Genomic DNA, 27,591 nt, shown 5'->3' on the forward strand with positions numbered 1-27,591 from the left:
AAGTACGCCAAGTCATGCTAAATTGCCTAAATCTTTTTTTGAGATGAAGGATGACTTGGAATTGAGAGATGTTTGGAGAGAAAGGAACTTGCAAGAAAAAGACTTTACTTTTTTCTCCAACAGACATCAATCTTTCTCCAGGATTGACTTTGTATTAATTACTAATGATTTTTTTTCTAGGATTAAGAAGATCAAGATTTGTCCAAGAACTCTATCTGATCATAGTCCAGTATGGTTGGAGATAGAAAAAGATAATGGAGACAGACGGTCTTGGCGTTTAAATGAAAATTTGTTTAGATACCAGGAAAATGTGGAAGAGTGTAAAAAACAGATGAAAGAATTTTTTAAAATTAATATGCATAAAGGTACTTCTATTGAGATGGTTTGGGATGCAAGTAAAGCTTATATGAGAGGTGTATTAATATATTTGAACAATAAATATAGACGTAAATTGGAATTTAAGGGGAAAGAATTAGAGAATGAAATTAAAGAAAAAGAAAAGGCTTTAATTCTGAATCCATCTGATGGGAAGATCAAAGAGGTAATTACTTTACTAAGGGGTCAGTTCAAGTGGCAACTAACCTACGGTATGCTAGACATAACACTTTTTGTAATGCTAATAAACCGGGTAGATGGTTAGCTTACTTGTTAAGGAAGAAGCAAAGAGCTTGCAATATAGATAGAATAGAACATAAGGGTAAAGTAGTGTATCAGCAGAATCTTATTAAAAAGACTTTTGTTGATTTTTATTCTAAGTTGTATGCTAAAGATAAGATTAGAGATGTAGATATAGATGGATATTTGCTGAAAGCTAATATTCCTGTTCTTACGCAAGAACAAAAGGAAGGGATGAACCAATTGATAACTAATGAAGAAATTATTTTAGCAATTAAACAATTAAAAGTGGGTAAAGCACTGGGAACTGACGGTTTGACTGCCGTTTATTATAAAAATTTACAGTTAGAAATGGTGGAACCCTTAAGAGAATTGTTTAAGACAATTCAATTGGGAGGAGGAGTGCCTCCATCGTGGAAAACTGCCTTTATTTAGTTGATCCCGAAGGAAGATCAGGATGCTACCCAAGCCAAAAACTACAGACCAATATCGCTTTTAAATACTGACTATAAGATATTTGCAAAAATTTTAGCCAACAGATTAATGAAGGTAGTGCAGCAAGTGATTCATAGTGATCAAACTGGATTTATAAGTGGTAGACAAATGAAGAATAATGTGAGACATATTGTAGATCTATTGGAATTCTTGGAAAGAAATAATCAGATCCCCGCAGCGTTGATCTTTTTGGATGCTGAAAAAGCTTTTGATCAATTTGACTGGCAATTTTTAATGAAAGTATTAGAGAAAATGGAATTTGGGGAAATTTTTTTACAACCTATTAGGGCAATATATCAGAAGCAAACTGCTCGTATAATAGTAAATAACAGTCTGACAGAATCATGCAATATTGAAAAGAGTACAAGACAGGGGTGTCCGCTGTCACCTTTATTGTTTGTTTTAACATTGGAAATATTACTGATTAAAATACGAGATTCAAATAAAATTAGGGGAATTCAAATAAGAGATCAGGATTCCAGATTGAGGGCGTTTGCAGATGACCTGGTTATTACAGTAACTCACCCGGATTATTCAGTTGTAGAATTGATGGAGATAATAATGTTATATGGGAAAGTTTCTAGATTTAAGATAAATATACAAAAAACTAAAATACTGTCTAAGAACATGACCGTAGCACAAAAGGCTGTTCTAGAAGAGCTAACGGGATTTGAAATAGTTAAAAAGATTAAATATTTGGGGATATATCTGTCAGCCTCAAATGTGAAGTTATATAAAAATAATTATGAAATGTTATGGGGAAAAATACAAAAAGAACTAGATAGTTGGAAAAAATTACAATTGTCTTTATTGGGAAGAACTGCAGCAGTGAAGATGAACGTTTTGCCAAAAATTTTGTTTTTGTTTCAAATGATACCTATACTTAAAAAGGATTTAAATTTGGAGGAATGGCAAAAAGGAATTAATAAATTTGTCTGGGCAGGGAAAAAGCCACGAGTTAAATTTAAGATAATGCAAGATACGCGTGAAAGAGGTGGTCTTAAAATGCCTAATTTTAAATTATATTATGAGGCTGCTGCTTTGTCATCGATAAGTGACTGGTTTAATTTAACACAAGGGAGATTATTAAATCTTGAGGGTCATGATTTGTTATTTGGTTGGCATGCATATTTATTGTATGATAAGAAGGTGGATAATGTGTTTAAGGTACATATTTTAAGGTATGCTCTGTTGCGAGTTTGGAAAAAGTATAGACATAAGTTAAATTATAAGATACCAATTTGGGCAATACCTAAACATGCAATAGAAAATATAAATGTGGGATTCAAACAGGATGAGACTACATATAAGGAAATTTTAAGTCTAGAAAGGAATGTATGGCAATTAAAGACATATAATATTTTAAAAGAAGAAAAGATTGTACAAACTTGGTTCCAGTATGGGCAAGATGGAAAGAGGACCAGAAAGCTGGCTTTTCGATGACTGATGAAAATTTGGTAAAACAAATTAGAGATCAAGGTCAAGCACATATAAAAAGGATATATAATGCATTGATAGAAATTGACTCAGAAACGGAACTTGTTAAAGATTGTATGATACAGTGGGCCCAGAATTTTCAAGAAGTTATAACAATGGATACTTGGGAAAAGATCTGGGTTAGAAATGTAAAATTTACATAGGCCCAAAACTTAAGAGAGAATTTTTATAAAATGTTTTATAGGTGGCACTTAGACCCTAAAAAATTAGCAAGCATGTATCCGAACTGCCAGCCCAAATGTTGGAGGTGTGGTTGTGAGGATGCAACATATTTTCATATATGGTGGACTTGTAAAAAGGTTAAACCCTTTTGGATTAAAATTTGGTGGAATATGCAAAAGATATTTAAGAAAAGGATAAAGTTTTCTCCGCAATTGTTTTTATTGGGTATTATTACAGATACTACTGTTATAGACACTAAGTTGATGTTGCATCTAATTACGGCGGCAAGTCTTTTAGTTGCGCAATATTGGAAGAAGGAGGAATTGCCGACTATAGAAGAGTGGACTTTGAAAGTTTCCAACTTAACGGGAATGGCAAAGATTTCAGCATATTTGAAAGACCAATCGCAACAGAGATATATTGTGGAATGGAGAAGATGGATTGAATATATTCAGAATAAATATGGGACTAAAAAGTTTCATTTAGCATTTGAATAAGTAGTGGATTTTAATGATGTATGATTAGTTATATGTTACTTTATTAATATTATGACTATGGAGAGTTAAAGTCCGATAGAACTTAATGTTTTATTTTTGTTGTTAGCATATTTTAGTTTATGTTTGTATTATTATACCCTGTATTCAGCTCTGGGAAGTTGGGGAGGGGGGGAGGGGAGGGTTGGGGAGAGGGGAGGGGGAGGAGGGAGTTCATTGTATTTAAAAATTGTAAAACTTTTCAATAAAAAAAGTGGAGTCTGAGAACAGACATGTTTTGCTCAGCAATCGGAGAAATGTAGCATCCTTGTTGTCCGCCCACGAAAGCAGCTTCTATAGTATTGAAGGCTATAGTAGCAAACTCAATCTACCTGATGAAATATTCTTTGCTCTCCTCTTACTCTATCTGCGTTAGCCTCTGCTGATTATTGAAGGAACGTAAGAGAGAGACACATTTACCATTCCAGTGACAGTTCTGGTTAAGGTTGATATTACATTGCTATCATAAATTCTGCTGTTGAATATGGTATTTAAGCCTCTGGCATCAAAAGACTCTGGGTGTGCACTTAGGGTGTCCCTGCTACAGAATTTCCCACTGATCAAGAAAGACATTTTTCGGGGGGGGGGGGTATAAAATGAAGAGAAGACCCTTAGTGTCATATATCCCTTATTCCTAGTTGTTAACAGCTGCTGGCATAACAAGTTTATGCTAGCTAGCACATCTCCAGAGCCCATACTTCCAAGAACATATTTGCTGGCATAACATGACAGATGAGTAGATAATCTTCAAGACTGAATTGCATGTATGATCATTACACTAAAAGCTACTATTATATTTTGGAAGGGCACTTTCCATCATCAAGAGATGCTGATTAAGCTGAAGGAAGAGGTGGAAAATCAGTGGGCTACTGCTTCATCTTTAGTGAGTTTGCTAAGTTTTTACTTTCAAAGACAGGAGAAAGAGGATTGGCAAATGAGCCTCAGGAACTGTAACTGGTGTTTCTCCTCACCACCCGGGGCTTTCAGGTGATCCATTTGATAGACTGCTCCCAATGCACATTTTCTGTACTGTATCACTGCTGACACCAAGCCTAAATTCAAGATCAGTGGCTCATCTCTTCATCTTAGTGCCATGGATCCAAGACTGAGAAGAATATGCGCAGCAGATTGGTGGGATACTTTTAATCTTCCCCTTTAATAACTTCTCTAGAATCTCTGAGTTGCCTATCAGCAGAGCCACTTACCCTAGCCCTAGGAGGTATTTTAGTAGCGGGGATATAATCCTGCATCAATATTCATTTGCTTCAGCTGCCTAGCATACGTCCTATTCAGAGTCCTTACCCATTTAATTTAATCCTTGCAGTTCAAAAATGTGCTCTGATGCTGCATACAGTTTCCATTTGAAGCAGCCTTATACCAAATCTGTTGCACACTACAAAATCAACATGGCACCGAGCAGTTCCACATGCTGGCTGGGGAATTCTGGGAGTCGAAGCCCCCATAACTTAAAGTTGCCAAGGCTGAGAAACACTGGCAGAGAGAGTTTTTGTGTTGGCTTCCCCTGAATGACCTTTGTTGGAATTCTTATCGCTCATCTCAAATCCAGCTAGGTTGGAAGGAGGCGCATAATCTCCTTCCCCCCCTCCCCCACATGTACAACTATTTCAGTGATATCTACAGTCTAGAAAGAGAAATTAATGTGCTTCTGTGAATGTCGCTTTCCCTGAAATGAAAGAATTGTGTAGGCTTGAAGGGCAATTCTCCAGTGGCAGAAGGAAAAGAAAGATGATTCCATGATCCCACTAAGGAAGCTGATTCATATGTGACACACAGGGATATCAGAGTAGGAATCCAACACTTTGAACCAAAGCAGAGCTTCAGAGGTGGGTTTATGTTGCAGTTCTTGGAAATGCATCCATCAGCTGCTGGTGTCACTAGAAACCTGGAAGAAACAGCAGCTGCTTCATGCCCCAAGGAGGGAAATGGAACAAAGGTAGCTTCAAAATAGATCTGAAAGTCTGGGTTTGTTTCCTATGAATCCCACTGAAGAATGGCCATTTATTCCATCATTCTTTTGTTTAACTGATAAAGATCAATTAAACTGCTGACTTCCTCAGAAAAGGGGCAACCAATCAAATTAGATCTTCTGCCAGAAACCATATTGACAGTGTTTCTGCTTCACTTGTGTAAGTTTTTTAAAATTATTATTATTATTATTATTATTATTATTATTATTATTATTATTATTATTATTATTAATAATAATAATAATAATAATAATAATAATAATAATAATAATAATAATAATAATAATAATAATAATAACAATATTGTACTATGAAATTGGGATATCTAACCAGAGTATTATGGTTTAATCTTAGACATGATTAGCTGGAACAAATTTTCATTCTCAAAAATTGCACTGAAAGGAATTTCATTGAATCTGCACCTAGTTATACAAGGTAAGCAATGGCAGCAAAGCCATGTAAATTGGTCTGGTTTTAAATGTCATCATCTAAGTCAAATAAGTGGCTTCCAGACATACAAGGCAAACCTGCTACATTTCTTTTATTCCATATCTTGCTCTAACCAGTTACATTCCTTCCTAAGAACTCCAGAAGATCCAGCAATCTTGAGAAGTAATTTTTGTTTGGGAGGAAGCAAAGTTTAAGGAGTCTTAGAATAACAACATTCTAAGACCTCTAGTATGAAATGGTGAACCACTATGATAAAATAAGATAAGATAACCTTTATTTACTGTGGGCACACTGGCACACATTAAAAATGAAATTCTGTTGCCTGTCCTCAAACGTGTACACATACATAACATACATATAAACATGTTACATACCTACATATGTATCTACCCCTTACTTATAAATACATATAAATATTAATCACTGTCCATCTTTAATACATAGCAGAAAGAAGAAGCTTGAGAGCTCATAAGGTTGATGCTGTATGGAACAAAACTGTGACTGAATCTGGCTGTTTTGCTTGTGATACCATAAAGCAGACATGTCAAACTCACGATGTCATTTGACGTCGTGCAACATATTGGAGCCTTTTTGCCATTGCTGGCAATGGGGTCGGCGCAGCTTCCGGATGATGCATCCGGCCTGTGGGCCGGCAGTTTGACACCCCTGCCATAAAGCCTCCCCCCAGAAGGTAATAAGGAAAACAGGTAGTGAAGAGGATGTGTAATGCCTCAGACAATACTGTGGACTTTGTTCAAGCAACGCTTATATGCTTTGTCCTGGATAGAAGGGAGTGAACTGCCAATAATCTTTTCAGCCATCCTCACCACTCTCTGCACCGCCTTCCTGTCTGATGCAGTAATGCTTCCAAACCAGACTGTGATGCTATATGACAGGATGGTCTCAATCTTCCCTCTGTCGAAAGTGGTAAGGACAGGGGAAGGAAGATGTATTTTTCTCATGTGACACAGAAAATGCAGGCGCTGCTGTGCCCGCTTCATCAGTGTCTTGCTGTTGAGCGACCAAGCCATCCTACTCGTTAGCTGCATACCCAGAAATTTGATGCTGCTAACCATTACCACAAGTGAATTATTAATACACAGAGGTATGTGGCTGTGCCTGCCTTTTCTGAAATTGACAATGATCTCTTTAGTTCTTCCAACGTTTAAAACTAGGCTGTTTTTATTACACATATTTCACAAAATGTTGGTGGCAAACCTTGCACAACAGTCATGGGTCAACAGGGTGAACAACAGTGGACTTAGGATGCAACCCTGGGGAAAACCTGTGCTCAAGAAAATGGTATTAGAAATATGATCCCCAACTCACACATACTGGGGTCTGTCAGTAAGAAAATCAAGAAACCAGTTGCACAAAGGAGTATTAAAGCCTAAAAGGCCCAGTTTGTCTACTAGATGCTGAGGAATGATTGTATTAAATGCCAAACTGAAGTCGACAAACAGCATTTGCACATGAGTATTTTTTTCCTCTAAACACACCAAGCTCAGATGGAGAACAGAAGAAATAGCATCCTCTGTAGAGCGATTTGGACAGTAAGCAAACTGAAGTGAGTTAAATGCTGGCAGGAGGCTTGAGACAATAATGTCCTTTATCAGCCTCTCAAAATATTTCATAATGATGGATGTAAGTGCAACGATAATCACTGAGACCCATGATTGTAGGCTTTTTTGGCACTGGAAAATAATGGCCATCTTCAAACATGATGGGACCACTGCCTGCTGCAGTGAAAGATTGAAAATATTTGTAAGTACACAAGCCAGCTCATCTGCACATTCCCTAAGAACATGCCCAGGGAGCCTGCTGTCTTCCAGATGTTAACTTTCCACAATGTCCTACAGATTGAGGTAACATCAAGGCTAAGCACTTGCTCGTCAGGATGGGGCAAAGCTTTCCTTGCAGGGATGCTATTTGATGCCTCGAATCTTCCCCCAAAAAATGTGTTCAGCTCATTTAAGAAGTCTGTGTCACCTTTGCATCTTGATGGAGCCACCTTATAATCTCTGATGGCCTGGCTTCTTTGCCACATACGCCTGGGGTTCATTGGGTCCTGAAAAAAGTTCTGAACTTTCTACTAACTACTTTGTGTATTTAACCATAAACACTAAGCCTAACAATGAAATATTTAGATCTAAACAACTATCTAAACATTTCATTGCTAGGCTTAGCGCTTATGGTTAAGTACACAAAGTGCAACTGCTGGCCTCCCAAAATAACTTATGTAAACCATGTAAATCAACCACCATAAAAAAGGTAATAGGAACACCATGTGAGCTACATTGTCAGGACTTAAAAGAATTCATCTGGTTAGGGTTATCAGCCAGCTACTTGTAATTGTGATTTTATTGTTTACTTGGATGAGAAGGGGAAAATGGTTCAACCAAACCCTATAGTAGAGCTTGCCACAGAAACGTAACACCATATAGGCTGCTGAGGGCCTCAGAGCAGGAATGGCTTGAAGGGTATAAGATGACCATAGTAGTGTTGGGTAGAGTGTAAGGAATGGTCTGAGTAGGGGCAAAAATAAGTGTAGGTATAAATGCCTTGGCCTGGGAGTTGGGGTCTAGGAAGAGGAAGGAACTGAAGGAAGGAGACAGGGCAGGCAGGAATGTCGAGATTGTGCTGATCAGGGATAGATGTGACAAGAATCTGAGAGCTAGCCATACTTGGGGATGTTGAGACTGCTATTTGGTGTCCAGCCCTCTAACTATTTGAATAGATTATCATATCCTCAATGGCCTTAGATTCCAGCTGCTGTTTTTGAATGCCAGGTCAGCCTGTAATAAATCTGCTCTTATTTGTGATTTCATCAGGGATGAGGCAGCCAACCTGGAAATGTAACTGAGATATGAGTAGGCTCGGGGTGGGGTGATCTCCTCTTGGAAATATGCCTCTGTGAATTTCAGGTTTGGCATCAGCCAAGAGCCCAGGAAAAGTGGGGAGAGGTAACTATTGTCATCCATGAGTCATTGAGGGCTCTCAGAAGCTCTGCATCACAGACAAAGCAGACATGAGCCCCTCTAGGTGAAGTTGGGATGATTGAGTCCCTCTGCTGCACGGTACCATCCCTGTCTGATCTAATGGATTTTGTTGCTGAGTTGGTTATAGAGTCCCTGATTCTATTAGTTTCGGGGATTTCAATTTGTTACCAGTAACTTGAGTCTGAGACAGCTCAGGAATTGATGAGCTGCATAGCAGCCATAAGCCTATCCCAAATGATGAAATATACTGGCAGTTGCACTATTTGTCTGAAGAAGTTACGATGTCATTTGGTAGTGAAGGACATCTTGTAGTAGTCAGATCACTCTCTGATTGCTTTTCAACTTGCTGATATCACCCTGCCCTATAAGGAGACAGGGCCTACTGTATTAGATTGACGTGTCCCAGCAATTTATGAACCCTGTTGGAGTTCCAGAAGGACTGGGAATTATCTCTGAGAATCTTCTGATTAATTTGGCCAAGATCTCATTTGCAGCTTGGAAAGGGTGAGTGGTAAAGTTTTTGGATCATATGGCCCCTATGTGGTGTCTTGTGTGCTGATCCTGGAATATACCTTGGTTTTTTTTAAAGGAGCTCTATAATATGATGCACCAGAAAAGTTATCTGAAGTGCTGCTGGGGGTAGACTAAAGAATGAGTCTGACTGGACATAAATAAGAGCCCATATTTAGGATTATACTGTGATGAAGTGCCCTTATTGCATTTGCAGTGCTGTTTAGTACAACGTGTTCCTTTCTGGGGAGAGACAAGCTACTGGAACTGTGAATAATATTTAAGCTATTTGGCAGATAAACTCACTCAGATCTTCTCAGACTTAGACTTCAACTGGGGCATGGTCTCATGTTGTTAAGACTGCCCAGGAAGGGGCTTCCGGTTCTGGATTTTGGTGCAGCCAGACGTGTGAGGGTATCACTCCTCGTGTCGCCTGGATTTCTTCATCGGGGGGCCCCTGTAAAGGGGTCAAAAGTCACTCTGGAGGGACGATGAGTGGGGGAGAGGTCTCTCCAGTCAGTGGTAGAAGGGCGGTAGCTCTCCCATTGGCTTGGAGCTACTCTCCAAACCGAAGAAGAAAGGATTGGCCACTCCCATGGCCCATCGTTTAGCCGTTTCCTGCCGAAGCCAAAAGCACAACAAAGCACTTGAAAGCACTTGAAAACTGAGTGAGAACTGTCTTCTTTTTTTTCCTAATCATCTACTTTGCATTGGCTACTGGTTGCCCTCCGGGTGAGATTCAAGGTGTTGGTTCTTACCTTTACCTAAAGCCCTACATGGCTTAGGCCCTGGATATTTGCAGGACCGTCTGCTGCCAGGAACGTTTTCCCATCGCCCTGTGTGCTCACACATAGAGGGCCTCCTCAGGGTACCATCAGCCAGACAATGTCAGCTGGCGACCCCCAGGGGGAGGGCCTTCTCTGTTGGGGCACCTGCTTGGTGGAATCAACTCCCCCAGGAGCTCCAGATGGCCCCGGATCTCCAGTCCTTTCACCGTGACATATCTTTTCCAACAGGCCGACCTGGACTGATGATAATGGGGTTTTTAATTATGATTTTAAATGTTTTTATTGGTTTTAGTGGGACTTTGATACAATTTAATTCTTTTTAAATATTTGTATTTATTTGTATTTCATTGTTGTTAGCCGCCCTGAGTCCTTTGGGAGATAGGGTGGCATACAAGTCTCATTATAAATAAAATAAATAAATAAAAAAAGCTTTCCAAATTTGCTTCCCCTTGTGAAGAGAGAGGGAAGGGATTTTTTTCCCCACCCTCCTTAATAGCGGCCTTTGTCTACACTGGGAGAGAAAAGAAAAAGCCTTGTACTAAATTATACTGATTAATTGGACTTACTGCCTTTCTACTTTTGGCCCAAAGTTCCTATATTTACAGAAATGGACTATTCTACCTATTAGTCTAAAAAAGGGGACAATAAATAAATAAATAAATAAATAAATAAATAAATAAAAAGACTCCATCTCAAACAGATTTGATTAAATCTGTTACTTCTGGCAAACAAGCTTGCTTACATTTTGGACTGACCTTGGCATTAAGATAAAAACCTGAAACAGCTGAAGATGAATTTGGCTTAGACTTGTGGAGGTGGACACTTACTGATTTTTGTTTGAAGATAGCCTCCACCAAGGACTATTTATAATTATTGCAAAATGAAGAAGGATCAGCCACAAACCCCACTTTACTATAACCTTATACTTGAAACAATTTACAGAGTCACTGAGATGTCTATCTCCAGATTTAATAATTTAAATGCCAACCTTAAGTCACAAATTGAAACCCAGACTGCAACTAAAGAATTTACACTTCAGAATATAACAAAATTGGAAGATATTACTATTGAGACAGAGGAATATAAGAAACAACAACAAAGTACTGAAAAAACTAATATCCAAAACCTGACTTTATTCAAAGAACCTACACTTTTTAAAGTATAAGGAACCACTACTATGACAAACAATCTTAAAGACCAACAACAAACTAGGGAAAAACTTAATACTCAACCTCTGACCCTCTCTAAGGAGCCTACAATTTCAGAAGTACACTACATGCAAGATAGTGATGCCAATATAGAGGAAGCTGAAGACCAACAAAGACAACCCGTGGAAAGCTTGGACAGTCAGTCACTAACTATAAAACTGGATAAGATTTTCTACTCAAAACAGATCAACCCAGATGGAAGAAGAATCCAGACTGAACCGCAGACAGAGATGTCAAAGCAAATAAAGAGAGTGGAATTAACATGGCAACAATATAATGACTATAAATGGTTCAACCTTTGTATATTGCTAATGGTTGGATGGACTCCTCTGGTGCAAATAATATGCATGTGAGCAAATGAAGACCTACTTGGCAATTTAAAGCCCTGGGTCTGGAAACCCGACTGGCAAAAAAAGAAACCTAGAGTTAGATTTAAAATATGAATTCCTAGAGAATTATCGTAGGTCATTTTGGTAGTAATTAGTGACTTATTAGGATCTGAAATAGAAAATATCCATGAGATAGAATTAAAATGTGTTTAAGTATTTACTAAGCTTATTTCAAATATCATAAATTTGTATAATGATATAATGGAAATTTGGCTTATGGATCCTATGTTTGATGTTAAAATTTTGGTTATGTATAAGTATAAGTAGATTGATAAATATAGACTCTCTGATTGGTAACTTGTGATGTATTAAGATATGAAATAAACAATGTTTATTAGGTAGAAGCTAGCTATTTAAATATTGAGTGTATTTTAGATGATACAATTTTTGGTGTAATAAAATAAGGGAACTTTGGGTTGTAAATACTATTTGGGATGTTAAAGGTTAAACTTGGATACTATAATTAACATAAAAATTAGATAAAATTTAGTAACAGGATATAGAGATACCTTATCAAAATTGGATTGACAAAATCTTCTTTAATTGACTATGCTATTCCTAGAAATTTGTTAGTTTAAATACGTTGTATTGAATCGGAGAGATCGGCCCCTAGGTCTCTCGTTTGTGGAGTTCCTCAGGGGTCGGTTCTCTCGCCTCTCCTGTTCAACATCTACATGAAACCGCTGGGTGAGATCATTCGTGGTTTTGGAGTTGGGTATCATCAATACGCCGATGATACCCAACTTTTCATTTCGACCCCAAACCACCCCAGTGATGCCCTCGCTGTGATGTCCCGTTGCCTGGAGGCGGTTCGGGTCTGGATGGGGAGGAACAGACTTCAACTCAACCCTGACAAGACTGAGTGGCTGTACATTCCGGCATCCTGGGACATTCAAAATGTTCCATCGCTTTCTATGGGGGGTGAGCTCTTACCCCCCGTGGATAGGGCTCGCAACTTGGGAGTCCTCCTAGATTCACGACTTACCCTGGAAGACCATATAGTGGCCGTGACTAGGGGGGCTTTCGCCCAGGTTCGCCTGGTGCGCCAGTTGCGGCCCTATCTGGACCGGGATGCCCTGTGTACGGTCACTCATGCGCTCGTGACCTCTCGCCTAGACTATTGTAATGCTCTCTACATGGGGCTTCCCTTGAAGACCACTCGGAGGCTCCAACTGGTACAGAATGCGGCCGCAAGAGCTGTCTTGTGAGTTTCCCGGTACTCCCATGTTACACCTTTGCTCTGCGAGCTGCATTGGTTACCAGTTGTCTTCCGGGTGAGGTTCAAGGTCTTGGTTATGATCTTTAAGTCCTTACATGGCATGGGTCCGGGATACCTCGAGGACCACCTGCTGCCGGCGTCAACTCCCCTCCGCCCTGTGCGTGCCCACAGAGAGGGCCTCCTCAGGGTGCCTCCGGTCAGGGAATGTCGACTGGTGGCCCCCAGGGGGAGGGCCTTCTCTGTGGGTGCTCCGGCATTATGGAACCAACTGCCGGTTGAGCTCCGGATGGCATCGGACCTCCGATCCTTCCGTCGCGGGTTGAAGACCCACTTGTTTGAGTTAGCTGGTCTGGCCTGATGGGGAATATGGGTTTTTAATTGGTTTTTATTATTCTATTATTGCTGTATTTTAATTGGGCATGGTTTAATTCTTTTTTAATTTTTGTATAGCTATTTATATAGTGGGGGCGCCTGCCCTCTGGAACCAGCTGCCAGTGGAGCTGAGGACTGCCCCCAACCTCCGATCATTCCGCCGGGGCCTGAAGACCTGGCTCTTTGAGCTCTCGGGCCCAGGCTGAGGAGAAATTTATTTTAATTGGGGTTTTTTAATTGCACAGGGTTAGTTTAATCTTTTTTAAATTGGTTTTTTAACTTTTGTATGGCTGATTTTTAACTCCCTGTAAACCGCCCTGAGTCCTCAGGGAAAGGGCGGTATATAAATGCAATAAAATAAATAAATAAATAAATATATGCCCTGTGAACCGCCCTGAGTCCCTAGGGAGAAGGGCAGTATAGAAATCAAATAAATGAATGAAAAAATGAATGAATGAATGAATGAATGTTGAGGGAAATAGAGAAGGATGCTATGATAATGTAACCCAAACTATGTATTGAAAACTCTGTTACTCAATTGATGACTACCCAGGTATCACGATGCTTTCTAAATATATAGGTTGTAATTTGAAAAACTAATAAAACTTGTTATAAAAAAAAGACTGCCCAGGAAGTGAAATATAGTTGGATTCATGCAGTTGTGTTGGCTTGAGAAAGACTAGTTCCTTCAGCATTGAAAGGCTATCACTAGATCCACCAATCCTGGACAATCATTGTACAATCTCTAACCTTCTCCTCTAAGATGATAATCAGACAACAGGTTCAGAGACTCTGGAGGAAACCTCTTTCAGTCACGTTTAAGTCCAGGGTAAGGTACAAAGCAGGACTTGCACTTTCTAATGATCTTTGAGGCAGTCGCAATAGGAGTAGCAATTCCACCCTTGTGTTCCTTGATCTCTCAGCAGCTTTCAATATTATCAATCATAGTTTCCTCGACTGAATGTGAGGTCTGGGTGTGAGAGGTGTTATTAATGATGGTTCTCTTGCTTTCCCTGTGGTTGGTTTAAGTGTTATTAAAGGGGGGGAGAGGTTGAGCCCATGGCCTCTCATTTGTGGAGTGGGTACATGAAATCATCCATCACTTCAGAGCCCAACATCTTCAGAGTATTGTGCATCTTGATTGCAGGGCTATTCAAATGATGTTGTCTATGGCCCAGTCTCTGGAAGTTGTGGAAGTCCAGATAGAGAGGAGCAAACACAAGCAAAATCTTGAACAAGAATGTTATGGATATTTGTTCCCTCCTCCAATGCCTGGTCTGGGAACTTTCTATCCTTTGTCTGAGATAGTCCCAGAGAATATAATTCCTGCTTGAAAAGCAGGTGGCAGCTTTAGCTAAGAGACCCTTTGCACACATCTGTTTAGTCCTCCAATTTTGTCCATAGTTCAGTCAAAAAGTTCTTCAGATGATCATTTGTGCAGTACTCACTTCATAAATGGACTGTTGCAATGATCTTTACATAGGCTTGCACTTGAAAATCCTTGGAAGCTATATGGGTAACAGAGCAGTAACAAAGATAGCTGTGCTCCACCCATCTAACACCACTGCTCTGTGAGCTGCACTAGTTGTTGGTTGGCATCTGAATGTAATTCAAGGTGTTGTTTGCCACTCTAAAGCCCTTCATGGCAATGGGCCTGGCTTTTTGAGGGACTGCCTAGCTGAGATAGTTTCTGCTCAAGGGGTAAAGTTAGGTGTACTATATAGGAATGCAATAGGTCCAGTGTGATATCTACTGGAACTTAGGAAGTGTGCCTTCTCTGTTGCAGCAACTGCCCTCTGGAATAATATCCTCCCATTCGTATGGCTCTCATCCTGATAATGTTCAGAAACTGTTTGAAATCCTGGCTATTCCTCTAGGCCGTGAGGTAAGATGGTTGTCCAGTTCTGTAGAGTTATTTCGCTTGTTTGTATGGTTCTCCTGGATGCATATGGTTTGTTTCTTTATTTCACTGTTTCTTGGTTTTAAAGTGAAAGCTGCTCAGATTTGTTTGGGGTCAGGCTGCCTTTAAATTGTAGAAGCATATTTGTAAATTTCCCTGCAGAACTTAAATCTCTCTGAAATTCTCGTTCTCTCTGCCTTGTTCTCGTTCTCTCTCTCTCTCTCTCTCTCTCTCTCTCTCTCTCTCTCTAATAAATAAATATTGCTTCATTTCCTTATATGCTTAGATTGCTAAACTGTATCATCACAACCTCCATATCAGTGCTTTCCCTGTAATTACTGAAATTTGGGCTATTACAAAGTTGGTCTAAATGCATTAAAGAAATAGGCACATAATAACAAGAAAGCCAAGAAATCAGACAAACAAGCGTTTATACTGACTGAGAAATCACACAATGTTTGTCTTCATATGCTATTAAAAACTTATATACATAACCGCATGCAATAGATTTGCTGCAAATCACGTCTGTAGCAGCAAGGCCATAATATTACACATACAATGAATTTTTTACAACAATATTGCAACAGTTAAATGAGAGTTATTAGAATGTATATTTTCCACAGTACTTTTTAAGTATTCTTTTTTCTTAGCAACAAAAGGCAACCTTCTTGTATATCGCATTCCTTTTAACCACATAAATCCTGAAACATGTAATTTCACAGATTTTAAGGAACTAACTTAACTTTCTGAAAAAAAATGTTCTGTCCTTTTAGAGCAGGGGTGTCAACCTGCCAGCCTGCGGGCCAGATGTGTCATCTGGAAGCCGTACCCACCCGATTGCCGGCAATGGCAAAACAGTCCCGATACATCTTGTGACGTCATGTGCCATCACGAGTTTGACATGACTGTTTTAGAGTGTAATTTATCTGTCTTCTGGCCACCTGTTTAGAACAGCAAAAAGTGTATAGACATTGAGGAAGTACAAGTATATCCTTCAGAGAGAAAAATAATCAATTAATTATTTTCAGTGATTTATTGTTGCCTCACTGACATTCAGAATTCTATTTTAGATTGTTTACAGGCTAATTTTGTAAGCAACACCATCTATTTGTACTTCCTTATTGGGAATCGTTTGAAATTAATCATTTAACCAAAAACTTTCTGACTTTTATTCCCACATTAAAAGCAAATGATGGCTTCTGATTTTAAAAGTTTTCTCTTTGTGGCTTCATCCAAGTCTGACCATGATATCCTTCTTTTAGGCCCCTATCTAATTGCTGGGTCATTGCATCCCATGGCTAAATCCAATTTCAGTTGGCCTTAGCACTGAGGTAAAAAAAAATCATCTACCTCCAATCTAACTGACTCCAAAATGGAAAAATCAAATCACCCTTTTGCTACTTGTCCAGTGGCTACATGCCTTGCCAGAACACAGTGGGAAGAGTTGGGCCTTGAGAATTGGAAAATCTTCAAAATAACAGAATAGTTTTTGACTGGGGATGTAGAATTTATTTAAGTGTTGTTGTTTTTTTCTAATGATTTAAATGCTAGTACTAATCATGACTCCAGGCCTATCTATACCCTTAACCGAAGATCGGTACACTCCTTCTATCTGGGATGGTCGCGGTGAGGAAGGAAGGGGACACCCGCCTAGTCAGCCAGATCAACCAAATCAACCCTGGCGATCAATGGGGTGACAGATGTTGCAGCCAGATCGCCGCCCTCACATCTTACTCCAGGCATATCATTATAGGTGTGTTTTGAATTCAACCCTCTGAGAGATAGATATTAAGAAATCCATATTCCCATTTTATGGGCTCTAAATTATTATTTCCCTTTAGCCCAGACATGTCAAACACAAGGCCCGGGGGCCGGATCAGGCCCGCGAAGTGGTTTCACGTGGCCTGCGAAGCCATCCTGGAAACAGGGAGGGAACGGCCCCCACTGCCTTGGCCCTGGCCCAAAGACCCTCCTTCTGCCAGAGACCCCCAGATCTGTCCCACTACTGCCCAGGCCCCCATAGGCACCCTTGATGCGAACGATGTAGAGCTGGCCACGCCCACCCTGTAGGCCATACACACTCTAGCCACGCCCACCCAGTAGGCCACGCCCACCCTGGCCATACCCACCCGGCCCCCTGAGGGCAACCGCAATGCTGATGCGGCCCTCGATGAAATTGAGTTGGACACCCCTGCTTTAGCCAGTCAATGAGTTTTTAATCTGAGAAGGGATGAGTGGGCAGAAGGTAGAAAAACAGAAATATACTCTTGAATAGCTACGCACCATAGACCTACTTATTTCTAGGTAGGATGTGTTTCCATGTGGAGGAGGGGACCCTCTGATGAAAATACTTAAAGGAGACAAAAGTGGCTGATTGAAATCATTTTCACACTAGTAGTCCCAAAGAAGTTGTTGAAAAGGCAACTGGACTTCTTGGGTTTTTTTTTCCCCCTTGAAAACGTTTAGCTTCTCATTCAAGAAGCTTTTGCAGTTTTGATCTGAAAGGAACTGAAGAAACCGAAATAAAGTTCAGTTGCTTTTTGAACAGCACCTTTGGGACAACCATGACCTGGATGACTGAGAATCTCCGTAGACACTTCCCACCAGAACTTTTGGCAAGAGACCGCTTGGTAATAAAACCAACATTAGATCACTACAGTGATGGATGGATAATGGATAAGTCAGATCTCTGTCAAACAAGCTTGATTCCAGTAACTCCATGATGCATAGTTTTCTTGGTAACAGTACAGAAGTGAATCACAACTGCCATTTTCCAGGATTTTTTTTAATGGTCAGTTTAATCTACAGGTCTAATATTTGCTGTAATCTCCAGTCCAAACACTTGACCGGCCAGCCCTGCTTAACCTGTTTTTGAAATAAGTCTAACTATGCAAACAGCGCTGTATAAATTGCTAATGCAGAAATGGTCTGGGGACACAAGGCCCCAACCTCTCCAATCAATTAACCGGTGGAACAACCTGCCTCCAGAGGTGGTGAATGCTCCAACACTGGAGGTTTTTAAGAAGAGACTGGACAGCCATTTGCCTGAAATGGTATAAGGTTTCCTGCCTGAGCAGGGGGTTGGACTAGATGACCTCCAAGGTCCCTTCCAACTTTATATATATTATATTATATTAAGTGAATCCCTGCAGTTGTTAAATTAGTAACTGGGTTGTAAAGTGAATCTGGCTTCCCCATTGACTTTGCTTGCAGAAGGTCACAAAAGGTGATCACATGGCCTTGGGACATGGCAACCGTCATAAATATGAACCGGTTGCCAAGCATCCAAATTTTGATCCCATGACCATGGGGATGCTACAACAGTTGTGTGAAAAATGGTCATAAGTTCCTTTTTCAGTGCCACTGTACTTCAGACAATCACTCAATGAAAGGTTGAGAGCATTACTTGTACATCTTTGAAGACCCCAGAAAGAATTCAGATTCCCTTATTTGTTAAACTCTCCAAGTGGGACCAACAAAGAAGGAAGAAGAATACCTGTTCACCATCATGTCTACTTATTTCTCAGGGACAGCATAGCAAACACTCCTGGGAGAAGGGCTCTGCTCTCTGATTAAGCAGCAGAGCAGAAGGAACAAAGCACATAGCAAGAGAGGCTAGAGAGAAGTGAAGATGGTGGGGAAGGGGGGAAGCAGATCTGAGTGGGCATGCAGCGAATGAAGCTTCCATTTTGGAAGTGAGGAAATGCTTCCTCTTGGATGAAGCTTACCTTCCCCCCCGTCCCCTGCCAAATGTCAAGTGAGGCAAATCCACATAAATGGAGTTCAGTTTATATTGCAAATACCCTGATCATTCACACATATCATCAAATACATCACTCCCATTGTACAGCATTTGCATTGTTTCCATGCAAAGCTTCAAGACTCCAACACAGATGTCAAAATCATGAGGTTTAGAAACATGCATTTTACATGCAAAGAGAGGGAACAGGATGACCTCTAGAGTGCAACTACATCTTGGGAAAGAGAAGGAGGGCCTTAGCAACCACTTCCTGGCCTTTCCAGTCAACATAGCCAATGAAGAAAGCTACTTATTTTGATATTTGTGGAATCGGTCTTTTACATTGCTGGGCCTTTGGAAGAATTGTGTTCCAGCATCTGACAGAACCTTAAATTCTTTTGTAAATATTTCATAACATCTTTCCATTACCTGAAAGTAACTGATGAATAAAACCAAAAGAACAATGGAAGAAGAATCATACAGGCATTTTGAAAAAAGCTTTTTAAAATATAAATTATAATCACATTACACTTATTTGTAGAATATTTGTATCATTATTTAACCTTTAGTCTTAAAACCATGAAAGAAATAACATATACCCTCTATATGTTCAAGGTCTGGGTCCCATTGATCCTCCAAGAAATCTGAATATCTCCAAAGAAAACCTATGCAGCTCCTACATACAGAAATGGCTTACTTTGACACCCACTTATTTCTCTGCTGCTTTAGGCCAACTGTATAGGACCACAAGATTAACCATTTAAGGAAAACCATTCATGCTACCACTTACTGCTCTGTATTTAGTCAATTTGTCTCCATCGCTCCTCGGTGTGTATACTATAGGCATGCCAGAAAGAATGCTTTTTTTCTCCACAAACATGCACACATAGACACACTTGTACAGTATGTGTGCACAGTGGAAGAACAAACTTTAGCTAGCAATCAACATTAGCAGAAAAAAAGACATCTCCTTATCAGGGCCTTTGTATGGCCAATGAAACCATTCCAGGGTGAGGTCAAAGTACTATCTAGCTTCAGGGAATATACTATAGTCACACAAAGTTTCAAACCTAACAACAAAGTGCTTGATTCAGAAATATGTCTTCTTGTGAGGAAGCATTCTCTCAAGCTGGCATTCATTTTCCTGTGGTTAAAATCTTACCATAATTTTAGCTTTAAAATCTTTCATTTCCAACAGTTATAGCTGAATTAGTACCTATTGTTTCTTACCAGCCTAATCCTGGACATTGGGTCTTGTCCCACTTGTATAATGATATAAACACGCCCCAGCAGTCTCTCTTTTGGCTTAAAAAAGTTGTCACCATAGTCTAGGTCCCAGCCAATGAATTTCCAATCCCGTTTTCAATTGCCCAATTGTTTAACTAGTATTTAGGTTGGCAGCATCCAATCACAGCTGGAAGGTAAGCAAAAACCTGTTGTTTAACCATCTATTATGTTGGAGGTGCAGCCAGATGACCATTAAAGTCTGGGCTCAAAGTGGTATTAATTGACCATTTAAGGCTGATGCAGATTTGCTCCCTCCTCTTTGGTTTCTGCACAGTCAAATTTATCTCCATTCTGTTGCCTTTCTAAGAACCAAACCTGGTAGTGTTGGGTAGGTGGTCTATTAGAAGAAGCCTAAAGAGGGTGGAAGAGAGAGCTACAACTGCAGTGTCATGACTGGCAGATATCTTTCCCCTCGGTTAACATGCCCCAAAGAGTAAAACTGATGGAATCAACCAATCATTTTCCTTATCATGTATTACAGGTGCAAAATCAGGACAGCATCATTTGTGTTAGCCTTGTGAGATGATCCATATAAGAAACACAATGAGAAACACTAGCTCTATCTTTATTGTGAGGTTATATTTAACAAAATCTTGCAAGACTGAAGTGTTCCTCCCTTCCTTCACATTTACTGTCCCAAAAATTGGGGAGGGTCCCTTCTGGAACTCTTTTCTGCCTCTCTTCCCCCAGTATAAAAACTTGTTTAGCAGACCGTTATCTACGTTGTTGTGGTTCTTCCTCCCACATATCATCACTCCTGGCAGTGAAAGAGTAAAAATGAGAATTAAAATAGTAAAACAGTAATTACTTCTTCTTTGAACTCGCTTCTGTAGAGCACTTTCTACAGGAAGATAGATGCAATGGTTTGTAATATGCGCCCTGAAATTGCATTCATGCTAAGATTTCAGAATCAGGAACAGGAACAACTCTGTAACCCTAAAGAGAGAGTTACAACAAAATAGGATGTCAGTAACAGAGGTTGAAGAAATGCTTGCTCTGTGAGAACGAGACTTCCTGTAAGTCGAAATCAAGAAATAATCTTAGATAATTTCTGACAGCTAACCAGGTATGAAACACTTTTTGCCACAGTAGGAGCTTTCTTCCAATCAGGAAATGCATCTAATTAATGAGAGAGAGATAGCTGTAGCTGACTATCAGCAAACAAAAATGCTTAGTTTATTCTTTGAAAAGCTGCATTTTATAGTCGATGTCGGTCTACAGCAGCAGATACGGCTGTATTCTGTTTCAATACTGGCAACGCTAATTGAATCTAATTATTGGTGTGGTTCACACAATAACTAAGCTTAGCCTTTTGGTTTTGCAAACCCTACTAATTATATTTCATACTATGATGATGTAAACCAAAGCTTGCACAATGCATTAAATCAGCCAGTCAGAGGGGGTAATGCTCAGATAGTTTTGAAAGTTAGTTAATGGCTATAAATATTAATATATTTTTAGAAAACATAGCACAGAGATAGTTTACGTTTGGCTTGTATTTCCTGCTATAACTATATTAGCTCACATGTTTATCTTCTGAGTTTTAAATCTGTGTCAGAGGGAATAAAGAAGACTGGCAAACAATAGTTTTCCTAAAAGAAACATTTTCCAGTTTTTCCAAAGCACATTTAAACTACAATGGCAAATACCGTAGTCAAACCTCTCCAGTCAATCAGGCTTAGCAACAGATATCTCAGCCGTGGTTACGTCCCATCTTGACTACCGTTCCATGCTTTATATGGTATGGAAACTGCATTTGGTTCAAAATGTAGCAAGCAGGCTGGCAATTGATGCAAGGCAATGAAAGATCTTCACTAATGAGCACAATTTAATATGCCGGCATTGGTCTCTGTAGCCTTAAATGAACAAGAACTTAACTTGAGGATCACTTTTGTCGTTCTGAAACTGCCCACTTACCTAAACCAGTGGCAACAGTCTTTTTGAAGATCTTACCAGCTTTTAGAAGCTTGTTTTATAAACACCCACAAACACCCACACCCACACCCACACCCAGAGAGAGAGAGAGAGAGAGAGAGAGAGAGAGAGAGAGAGAGAGAGAGAGAGAGAGAGAAGGGTCTTTTGTAGGGCCCAGGGAGATTTGGTTGAGCAATGCCAGCAGACCACACAGCCATTTGAGTAGAGGAATGGGGTCCTAAGAGCTGTGATGGTGCAGTGGTTAGAATGCAGTACAGTACTGCAAGGCTACTTTTGCTGACTGCCGCCTGCCAGCAGTAGAGCAGTTCGAATCTCACCGGCTCAAGGTTGTCTCAGACTTCCATCTGTCTGAGGTCGGTAAAATGAGGAGCCAGATTGCTGTAAACCGCTGTAAAGCACTGTGAAGCAGTATATAAGTCCAAGTGCTATTGCTATCCACAGAATCCCTGCTAAGTATATTAATCAGAATATTTCTGTATAATAATAACATAATCATAGTATTTCTTCCATACTTCTTCTGAAAACAAAGGCCAACATGATTTACACCTCTTTGAAAACTTCAGGATGTATACTCATACCACAAATTTGTTTAGAATTTCTAATGTCCCCTGATCCTTGAGAAACTCCAATGAAGAGTTCTAGCAACTTGCTTGCAAGGTGTCTGTAACATGCTTTTTATCCATTCGTCGCTCAGTATTTTGCAATACATACTAGCAACCTTCACCTTCTGTGATTCCATTTATACAGTAGAAGAAACTATTCCTTTAAGGAGAAGAAGCAGCTCACTAACTTTAACTCAACTGATCCATGGTTTGTTGAAATAGAGATGTTCCAATGAAAATGTTTATTTATTTATCTATTAAATTTATTGGCTGCCCATCTTATGGCAGTGTAAGTACTTCAGTGGTGACAGGTAACAGTTTCTAAAATGATATTACAGAATATCAGTACAGACTACAGAAGTAGTCTGACAAGCAGGCTGCATAAAAATCTGAAGGATATGGGAATTGTAACTGACACAAGACGTTAGGTTATAATAACCTAATGTAAAAGGGTAAAAAGAAAGAAGAATGCAGCAGACTGACTAGAGAACTAAATCTTCAAGCTTTTTTGTTCACTGTTGCTTCATCAACTACTGAGGCTGCTTATTTTTATTTAAAAAAAAACTATTTCAAAACACAAAGGGCTTTCTCTGCAACAACATGATAGGAAAGTTGAATGGGCACAGTAAAATCTACCAAGCCTGAGAAGATAAATTATGTAACAATTGCTATTATTGAGGATAATGCTTTGACAGGAAATGTTCATTGGTGAACAGTGACAGTGGGAAATGAAATCACCAGAAGCAAACATCTGCTTTAGGATGACAACATGACATTGCTTGAAATAAATATTATGAACCAGAAAGTCCAAATTGTCGATCTTTATGGACCTGGAGCATTAGAAAGCAATTATACCTATAATCTTACTAATCAGATTTGGGATTTGAAAAAAAAATTCTGAAGAATGCACAGAAGTTAATAGAAGAAAGTCATAGTGAAATTATTTTACTATCCATTCAAAAGAATCATCAAAGAAGACATTTTATCGGGCATGGGACAATCCCAAACTATAATTCAGGTTGAATTCTTCAACCAGCAAGGTATTGTGTAATATTATGCCTTCTGTGTTCAAGATACACAGAAAAATATTTGAGATGGAATACAGTATTTCAAAACTCCCCCTATATTTGAAAAATACCTACAACACAGGGCACCAGAGACAGTGTGGATATATGATGGCACGCACAATATTCATGCACATGGTTCAGGTAATGACCTGAAAGATTTTTTAAAGATGTATTTCAGCAATATCAACTTAAGAGGTTGGTCTGCAATATACACACAGGTTAAGACGAGCACTCTTTCGCCCAAATGCTTTGGTTGAATACTTTTAATGCTTCCTGTAATACCTATTAGTGGAGGGGGCATCTTTTCAGCTGAAATTAAATATATATCTATGGTTCATAAGCACTCAGAAGAGGCTGGTTGGCTTCATAAGCCTTTCGCTAGATAAAAAGCTAGACCAGACTATGGGCCGTTAGAAATCAGTTAAGACTTGTACACTAAGGGAGCCAAGAAAGTGTAATTTTGATTAATCAATTGGATAAAAGTATCATTGTTTAATATGCAGGCAAGAAATTTGCCAGGTGCTGAAATGATTAAAATGTAAAAGAAGTATTTAAAATATTTAATTCCCTCTTAGTGATGTAGATACCAGAGTAGTACTCTGAGAAGACTTGGAGAGGAAAAGGCAGAATCCAGTTATTTCATTGCGGTGGCCCAAGGAACAAATGTACTGTATGAGCATCATTTGAGCTTCCTACTTTAGGTGCCATAATATTATGGGCCAGTTCTGATAGAGCTAATTATCATTTCTCTATACCTCTGAGTCATGTTGATGTATTGTATTTTAGTATAATTCCTGAATAAGGCTAACACACATGATCATAAAATTATAATATTTATTGCACATGGCAAATGATTGATTCTGTTCAGAAAGATTCCTAAGTTGCCTATCTTCAAACTGGAGTTTAGAAAAATATTAAATATTAAATCATTCACAATGTCTGTAAATATTAAGCTAATAGTGTTTTTAAAAAGAAAGAAAGAATATTCCCATAAATAAACTAACTCCACTAAATTTTTCCCCCTCCGGGGCTTATAGTAAAATAATAGAATTATTTTATTTTAGTGCCTTAAACTATTAAAAATGCTGTCTATCTGCCTATCTATCATCTAAATTATATAAAGGCGCTTGACTCCATAACAACTCTGGGCAGCATTCAACATTAAAAAGAGCATGTAACAATTAAATTAAACCCTCCCTGTTTTTCGTTTAATTTTCTTTTTATTGCATCCTGGCTTTCTTTTCATTGTGAAATCTTTAATTCTCCTCAGTAATAAGAAGAAAATGCTATTGTGATGGTTTGTCATAGATGTACTGATGACTGCAAATAATATATTCAAATATTTCATTAGTAACTCCACGGAATGCACAAGTGTTCTGCCTTTGCATTGGGACCAGAGATTGATTCATCTTTGGGACAGGCAGACTGCAAAAGTGGTGCATTCTCCAACATGGATTGAAGATACAGAAATCCAAGGCCCTTGGAAGTGGGACTGATTCTAAATACGCAATTCATAAATTTCTAGAACATAGATAACATATTTTTCTCTGTCTCATTCTTGAGGTACAATATAATCTTTTCCATTACTGTGTCAGCAGTTATTTATTTATTTTTATTTATTTTATTTTAATTCCATTTATATCCCGCCCTTCTCCGAAGACTCAGGGCGGCTTACAAGCTTAGCAGTATGTCAAGTGTAATTAGTTACTAATGTTAAAGAAAGCAGTTTGATGGCAGCTTAGTGGCATAATCACGGTTTGTACAGTGCTTGTCAAATGCCTGTTGGCTATCTAGGCTGGTTCTCTTGTGTTCCATTGACCTTACTTCAAAGTAATTAGATAGAATAAGGTTGGAATTTATTTCTGAATAGAAATTATAGAAGTGTTCTTGTTAGTCACTCTATATTTCAGCTTGATAGGCTTATTTCTTTAAATACTGAATGAAAGCAACACATTTCCATCTTTCTCGTTTGGGCACCGATCAGAACAAGAAATATGAAAGAAGACGTAGTGATTGCATTCTTGTAACACTAACATATCATGCTGGCATTCCACTTGAATACTTTTTGTCATCAGATTTCGTATGCCTCTTTACAAGCATTTTCCTCAATAAATTATGTATTGCTGTTGCTTTTATTTATGCATTTGTTGCCATAACTACTTTTTGATTCAGGTCTAATCACTATTTATTTTATTATTTCATTTGTTTGTCTGCCCTGCCTTACTAATGTTTCTGAGTCATTTTATAAAAGCACACAAGGTTTCCTACCCATCACTCTTCTTTCTACTGAATTTTATAGTGAGTTATCCACCGTGTGGAAATTGCTTACAGATAAATGCTTTTTGATCAGAACATTTCAAAGACACTCACAAATAAGATGGGAGGACTAGCGGGGGGGGGGGAAGGGGAGAGGATCAGGAAAGGATGAACTGTTATTTTTCCATGAACATATATTTAAGTTTTACAAATATTGGTTGTCACTGCTTTGCCTCAAATTAATCTTGTATATGAGTGCCGAGGGAGCAGGCTCTCGGAGTGGTATGCGTGATAAACATTTGGTAATTTAATATGATAGAGATTTTTTTAAAAAAAAAACTGGTGAGGCAAACATCAGAGAGGCAAAATAAAACGTTAACTATACACAAACAAACAAAAGGAAAAGAAATTAAGAAACAAGGCACAAGATTAATTCAGAGGATTACCACATGCCTATTTTTTCTTATTCATCATACTGATTTTGTTCCTAGGTTTCCTAACTATTAGCAGGTTTTTAAAAAGATAGTTAAAAAGGGCGACCTTGTACATGTCCCTATGAGTTCTGTGGAAGGAGGGTCATTAAGATCTCTTCTGACAGCATGCAGTGTTCCACAGTCAGGCATCCCTCAGTCTCTCATCTTCTTGTTTTTGTCACCTATCTCCTGTCATTATGTCTACAGTTCTGTTTTTAGACTGTTGCCCTTAGCCCAGCAAGTTCAACGGAGAGCTCTGAATGTGACGATTTCTCTATATTGCTAAAAGCAAAATAGAGCCTGACTTCTCTCTCTCTCCTCAACTTTTCCAACTAGACAGAACATTGAAGAACAGAAGGCAAACAGAGTGGGGTCGGGATAGGGGCGTAAAAGGAGTCAGGAAGACATTTTTTTTAAACAAGAAAACAAACAAACCAATCATTTGGGGGCAAAATATCAGTTCAGTCTTACCTGCCAGCTGAAAGTAAGGACTTACGATGCCAGCTCTTTAGAAGGATGTGCGCTCCTGGAAGATCTCAGAAACGTAGCTTACATGACCAGGACTGAAAGTATCCAGGCCCAGAAAAGTACTGGGCAAATTTTAATCTTCCTTCTCTTTCTAGATCTACCAGGGACTGAAGTCATGCAGGAAACAGAGAAACAGACAGCCAAAGAGGAACGTAGTTCCTGTTCTGAGAGATACCGGTCAGAAGAAAGAGGAGCTACAAATGCTCTCGTAGGTTTCACCCAGGCTTTTGTTAGACTTTTCTCCTGGTGGGTTTGTGCCCCCACCCACAACTGTTGCGCTGTGGGAACTAAGCTTTGGCAGTGTAGTTCTGAGATTGTATTTCCCCGCTCCTTGCAGGCTTTTGAGAGCAATGACTTTGTGGAGCTGAGCTCGCTGGTGCTATATTTATCCAGTGTTCTCAGCAAGTCAAGCCTGTCAACAGCTGAGAAGTTTGGAGCAGGCTCTGCCTAGCTCCTCAGCTGCCGAGCTATCAGTGGCTATGGAGCTGTGTTGTTCAGTGGCTCACCTCAGTACAGGCAAAGGAAGCGTTTTTTCGTGCTCTCTAAGCAACATTTTCTGTGGCTATAAACAATCAGCAT

At 39.3% G+C, this 27,591-nt stretch overlaps 1 protein-coding gene across 3 annotated transcripts in view; it reads right to left on the bottom strand.

Annotated features, from left to right (window-relative positions):
* The window catches only part of FILIP1 (filamin A interacting protein 1), a 99,015-nt gene extending 71,677 nt beyond the window's left edge, over positions 1–27,338 (bottom strand). For all 3 annotated transcript variants that reach the window (XM_083349201.1, XM_083349202.1, XM_083349200.1), the window contains exon 1: positions 26,956–27,338. The gene's annotated coding sequence lies outside the window, so the exon portion shown is untranslated. The remainder of the gene's footprint in view (positions 1–26,955) is intronic.
* Positions 27,339–27,591: the final 253 nt, after the last annotated feature.

Source organism: Vipera ursinii (assembly GCF_947247035.1).
Source record: "Vipera ursinii genome assembly, chromosome: 1".
Taxonomy (NCBI): Eukaryota; Metazoa; Chordata; class Lepidosauria; order Squamata; family Viperidae; genus Vipera; species Vipera ursinii.